The sequence below is a fragment of the Carlito syrichta genome, unplaced genomic scaffold (assembly GCF_000164805.1).
Source record: "Carlito syrichta isolate Samal-C Ts95f unplaced genomic scaffold, Tarsius_syrichta-2.0.1 Scaffold290364, whole genome shotgun sequence".
Classification (NCBI taxonomy): Eukaryota; Metazoa; Chordata; class Mammalia; order Primates; family Tarsiidae; genus Carlito; species Carlito syrichta.
Genome location: NW_007234460.1, coordinates 1,891 through 8,671, shown reverse-complemented (window position 1 = coordinate 8,671; position 6,781 = coordinate 1,891). Strand labels below are relative to the sequence as shown.

Sequence of the window (6,781 nt, the reverse complement as noted above, 5' to 3'; positions counted from 1 at the left end):
ATGCTGCCCTCTCCCCAGCATTTGTTGTTGCTGCTTATTGTAGTTATTATTTGTTTGCTTGGTGAATTTTTATAAAATGATTCTATAAAGTTTGTATTCTTTATCTTGTGTGGCCATAAAAGTTTCTGCTTTGTTAGATTAGTGGTCAGCTAATGATTGGGCTAAAATTTCCTTAAATTCTTGGAACCAATAATTCTCCCAGTCTTTGCATGAGGCTCTATATGTGTTTTGACCCATGCTGCCAATACTCAATCAGGAAGTTTACAACCCTATCTTAGCCTTCACTTCCTGCTTATGCAGAACCTCAACATCAGCTAAAGGTGAGTGGTTGGAGCCTTCTCGGGTCTTTCCTGGGTTTGAATACATCCTTGGGAATACCCACAGTCCTATGTATGTGCATGAATTTCTAGATTTCTGGGAATATGGTGAAGCTTTCCAAAGTCCTCTATGGATGTCTCATTCTCTAATTAGTTATTTTACATTTTATGGCCAGGCTCTTGTATGCTCCAGTTGTTACCCTACCTCAGGCAGCTGTATTTTTCAACACTTGCTTCTGATGGTTTTCACAAAATGCCTCCAAGAATTTGTCTACTCTGTCTGCACTTAGTGAAGCTTGGGTTAGGTCAAATAAAGACAAGCACTGAGAATAAGGATTTCCAGGTAACTGTCAGATAGATCAGCTAATGACAATTCTCTAAGAATGGTGTTTTGAGGGAAATTTCAAAAAATTTTCTACCTTCTCCAGTGTCTGCTAGGCTATTAGGATGGGAATAAGGAAAGTTAAAATGCCTCAAAACTCGCTACTGTTAATGAGACTTAGTCATTTTTCTCTAATAAATGTTCCTCAGATTGTTGCAAACTTTTAGTAATTTCCAGAATTCTGAAAATGTTGATTTTTTACAGTTTTTGCCAGTGTTTTCCTTGCTTGTACTGGGGACTGGTATTGTGGAGATCCCTACTCCACTTTTCACCACTGTTAATCTAACATTGATTACTACATCTGTGTTTCCATTTCGCTTGACCTCCACCTGAATTTCCCTTGATACCAATCTTAAATTTAATATGTTTTAAGTAGAATGAATAGTCTCTTTCCACAAATTTGTTCTTTCTTTCAATGTCCCTGTTAAAGGCTTCGCTGCAAGGCCAAAGAAAACTAAGCTGGCAAAGCAGATGGAAGAGTCATCAACAGGGCAGTAGAATCTAATTATAATGATCTGTGTTAATATGGTGCAACTGGGTGTGAAAGGAATGAAAAGATTTGGAATTGAAAATTTAGGAATTTGATTTACAAGACTGACATCAAACTTCCCACTGCCTCCATAAACTCAGACTCAATTTGATAATTCTCCTATGCAATTAATTGCTTGCTCAACAAACCGGTTAAGTTGTGACCAACTTCATTGAATTTCCTACACATGTAGGTGCCTAATAAACAACTATTTAATTATATCATAACCTTAATTAAGTAAATAGCATAAATGGATTTCTCCTTTCTCCTCTCTCTCTCTCTCTCTCTCTTAAACCAGGGGTCTAGTCTTTTTCCCAGCTGGAAAGTAATGAATATAATTAATTTTTTTCACTATTTCATTGACATGTCAACCTGAATTATATACCAAAGACAGCCCAAATGAGAGTTGGGTATGGGATATAAGTGCTAATATGAATTTGTGCCTCCTTGTGGGCATTTGATAAATATTAATTGTGCTGGGAGTGAAACTAGCACATGATGGCTGATTCTGTTATTGTCCAGCTTTTACATTCCATACTTGTACACTTGACGCAGACCACTGAAAATCAAGAAGTGGCACCTGCCACAATGAGGTAAACGACACAATTATTAAGCAGGGAACATGGCCCATGGAGCTGGCCTTAATAAATAGTGAAGTCCTTCATTTAGATTCTTAAGGAAACAAATTGCATTGACAGTCTCAGGGCAGGCCTACATGACACAAATATGTCTAAATTGCTTTTTATGTTTTTTTTTTTTACTTTTCTTTACTACTTTCACGTGTATTTATGTATGTGTGCATATGAGGGAGAGAGAAGAGAGAGAGAAAGAGAGGGAGGGAAGGAGAGTGGGGACGGAGAGAGGGAGGGAGGAAGGGGGGGAGGGAGAGACGGAGGGGGGAAGAGAGAGAGAGAGAAAATGGTGCAGGTGTGTCCGAATATGTTTGCATTCTCTATTTAATCCTCAAAGCTAAAAGTTCTATTGAGTAAGACAATGGTACATAAAAAGGAATAAAAATTAATAAAAAGACATCTAGTATAAAATACTTCAAAGATTTAAACACTACTTGTAATTATTAGTTTATTTATAACTAAGTAAAAAAAGAAATAAATACATTTATCTGAATAAATTCTTGGATAATAGTAAGTTCTTAAAAAAAATAAGTTTCTTAAAATTAAATGGAAATATAATGTTGCATGTAAACATTTAAGTAAATGACATTTATGTCTTTTGCAAAAACATAATCAAGCGCGCTGTCTGGTGTGCTGCTTAATGTCCCTTATTAAAGGAAAGATTTCTTCTATCAGTTGCTTGTAAAAACTGAGGCTACAGTATTATGTAACTGACTAAAAGCATGTCTTCTAAAGTTCAAGCATATTGCTTTTTAATATTTTTTAAACAAGATATAATTTACAAATAACGAAGTGCTCTATATCCAAATTGTATCCAGCTTGAATGTTTTACCCACTGTGAGACACAGAATATTTACATCTCAGCAGACTCTTTTATGCTCCCTCTCAGTCAATACCCTTGCCTAAAGGCAACTGCCTTCCTGTCATTTTACAGCACAGATTAATCTTGCCTGTTTTGGTTTTGAATTTTATAGAAATGGGATTATGTCATATTTGCTATTTTGTGTATGAATCCTCTCGCTCCACATTACCTAAATTGTTGCATGTAGCCTTCGTTTATTCTTTTTCATTGTTATGTAGTATTCCATTGTATGAACATAGCACATGTTATTTATTCAATCTACTGCTGACGGACATTTGACTTGCTTTCCAGTTTGGGACTATTTTGAATACTACTCGATGAACACTCTTTTTGTGGGCATAAACACATTTCTTTGTTGGGAATATAAGTCAGTGTCATAGGGTGTGTGCACATTTCACTTTAGTAGGTATTACTAAACAGTTTTTGAAGGTGCTTATGCCAATTTTTATCTCCACCAGCAATATATAAGAATTTCAATTGCTCTACATTATGCATAGTACTTTTTAAGGATCTCATTCAGGATCATAGGTCCTCTTTATTCGTTTGAGCTTTATTGGAAGCATTCTTTTAAAAAATCACATTTCTACTAATCCTAAACTAACTTCTGTTAGTGGCAGTGGGTTCTCCTAAGTATATGACTATTTTCCAGTTGAGAAACACAGATTCTTTTTTCAATGGAATTGAAGATACAGACTTCTACAACAGATTGCTTTACTCCACAGGTCTGCCAATGAAAAGAAAACCCCAACTGAAAACTTAGAAAATACCCAGTTTATTCATGGAAAACACAAGCATTGAAGGAGATTGATTAACATAGAGCAAATAAAACAGCAGACTATTTGCCTGTTTGCGACACCCAAGTAATCAACTTGGAAAGTAAAATCTCAAGAATAATGCTGTCTAGAATGGGCAGAAGCCCGTCAGTGTACATCTAGGCCCTTCTTTTTTTCCATTTGTTTATGTATTATGGAAAATCTCTCTCAGGGTAAATACAGAACATGCAGGCTTCACACTGCATCCTCTCTAGCTGTTATTAAGTCTCATGGAAGTGTTTGGAGAATGAAATCAAGGACAGATTCTATCATGCTGGTATCTTCATTTAGAGTTGTAGCAATTTCTATTATATTTCATAATGCCAAATACTGCTTTTAATCCAGGACTTTAAGGTCATTCTCTCTAGTCAGGCTCCTTACAATCTAGCTCCGACTATTAATAAGTACTAGTTGTGATTCTTAACACAATCATTATTTTTTACTTTCTTTAAACAACATATACTATAAGCAAGATATATTCAGATAATGGTTTGAAATGCATCAGAAAAGTTAGATAGTATTAAAATATACCCACATCTGAAGAAAGCTTGTGGCATCACGTAATAGTAGAGAAGTAAAACTGTTTAACAGATTAAACATTATTTCATGGTTCATGGAAAACTTTGACAAACAATCCTAAATTTGAACTTCTTCGGCTTTTGCATTATTCCCCTAATCTGTTTATTCTCTTTCTGATTCTAAAATAAAGGCTCATGTTCTCCTTTATAAATTACATCTTGGTGTACAGGATGATCAGGCCATGCACATATGAACAGTGAGATATGGCATGAAATTTTATTTTCTGTTTTGTTTCACTCAGTCCCTTAACATTTGTTCATCTATCAGTGTCACTCAGTCACATGAGTGTTCTCTGTGTACATAGCGTTGGCCTGTCAATGTAATGTGGAAGGTCTATGAAGAGGCCCTTTATTTTTCCTCATAAGCCTGGTTTTTAAACAGAAGTTGTATCTTCCTGGTGACTACCAGGGTCACATGTTATCCAGCAGTACTGAAATTAGAATGGTTTAAGGGATACATTCTCTTTAATACCTGTAAGTAATAAATTCTGCCTTTGGACATAGTAACATCTTCAAAAAATACAATTTGGACTTCAAAATGCTCAGCTCGCTTATGTCCCATAAAGATCCTGTTAACAGTTTATCTCATTAACAGCTCTTTGTAGTCATCAGTTCAGGCTGCGTTTTCCCACTGGGACAACATTTATGGTGCCCTAAACATATTTTCACAACATTCATCTGACAACATCAGCTGAGAGAAAAATCTTCAGACTGCAGGGAAACATCAGGAAACCATGAATTCTTAATCAACACACCAAATTATAAAAATGGTGTGTTTATTGCTTTGAAAATATTCTCAACAATAATTAACCAGGAAAAGAAACAGTAGATAGTTCAAAGATTTTGGCCAGTACCTCTTCTCCTTAGTTGTTAAGAGGATATTTTGAGGTGTTTGTGTGGTGGCCAAGCTTCATGATTGCTATCTACCTTGAAAATTGACATTAGAGAACATGTGGAAAGAAAGATGGTTTTAGTTTGTAGATGTTTATAAAGAAGCATGGTCTAACTGATCGCCCGCCAAGCTTGCCTCACCTTCCGGGGCGGCGGGGGTGGCCGCAGGTCTTCCGACCGCCGCGCGGCGTCTGGCCCGGAGGCGCCCATGCTGCAAGGCTTCCCGGAGAACCCGAGCAACCTGAAGAGCCTGCTGACCCAGGTCCGCGCCGAGGGCTTGAACATTGCCCCGCGCAAGGCCACGCTGCAGACGCTGCCGCCCAACCTGGCGCCAGTCACCTACATGCACATCTACGAGACAGACGGCTTTAGCCTGGGCGTGTTCCCGCTCAAGAGCGGCACGTCCGTCCCGCTGCACGACCACCCAGGCATGCGCGGCATGCTCAAGGTGCTCTATGGCACCGTGCGCACCAGCTGCATGGACAAGCTGGAAACCGGCGGCGGGCAGCGGCCGCGGCCCGGCCGCCAGATCACCAGTTCGAGCCGCCGCTGCAGCCCCGGGAACGGGATGCCTTGCGGCCAGGCGTGCTGCGCTCACGGGCCGAGTACACCGAGGCCAGCGGCCCCTGCGTCCTCACCGCGCACCGGGACAACCCGCACCAGATCGACGCTGTGGAAGGGCCTGCCGCCTTCCTGGGCATCCTGCCCCCCCCCCCCCACGACCCTGACGACGGCCGGGACTGCCACTATTACCCAGTGCTCCAGCCCATCCGGCCCAAAGAGGCCTCTGGCTTGGCCTGTGACCTGCCCCGAGAGGTGTGGCTCCTGGAGACCCCGCAGGCCGATGACTTTTGGTGCGAGGGAGAGCCTCACCCAGGTCCCAAGGTTGTCCCTTGAAGCTATCGGCGCCCAGGAGCGGTGGGCCGAAGACGTGCGCTCCGATGGTCTGGGCCTGGCTGCACACGACCCACCACAAGGGCTCTGTCTCTACCCGCTAGCCTGGGTTTTGGATCTACTGGAACCTGCGGTAGCCGCTTTCTAGGCAGCCGTGGGAAGCACGGGTGACTGGACAGCAGCCACTGGGCATGGTTATGGAGGCGAGGTGGGCGGGGAGGCTGGGTTGTTTCCTCATACTGTCACTGCCACCAGGGCTTTGATTTGGGGGAGTGGGGCAGGGGACTGTCCGAAGCACTTCCATCCTAAAGCCATGATGAAAATATTCTTCCTCTCTACCCCATAACACAAAAAGTACACTAAATGGGTTTTTCCACTCATGCCCTTACCCCCTTTAAATCCTTATAGTTTTAACTTATTGACTGCATGGCCCAGTGATTTGAATTATTTTTAGTTCAAGTCATTGGTAAAAACTAGGTTTAAAGAGATGAGCTACTGTTTAAAATGAGCTGTCCTGCCTAATTAATCCCTTGTGCAAATTAAGTCATTTTTTCAGTTTAGGGATCACCCTGACAGCATAACTATGCATGTAGAGGACAAGATTTATTTTCTTTCCTCCCTTTGCCCAGTAGCCACATATGGTTTACTCAGGCAGTATCCACTAGGAAATTCAGCACCTGCACATCTCTGTGACACAGTCACTTAGAGTTTATCTTCCCCATGAATCTCCAGGTCTGTGAGTTGAACCGATTTCTTGTTGCAGATTCACCTTTAATGCAAAGACTATATTATCCTCAAGTGACTTTTTTTCTTGTCTTACTGTACTTTAAAAGGTGATGGGGTAATTCTGTATTTTCTAACTGATTCAAAGGAGCTGAATCTAT

The 6,781-nt window shown here is 40.8% G+C and overlaps 1 pseudogene; it reads left to right on the top strand.

Moving 5' to 3' along the window:
- Positions 1 to 785: 785 nt before the first annotated feature.
- Positions 786 to 5,900, top strand: LOC103256591 (annotated as a pseudogene).
- The last annotated feature ends 881 nt before the right edge of the window (positions 5,901 to 6,781 follow it).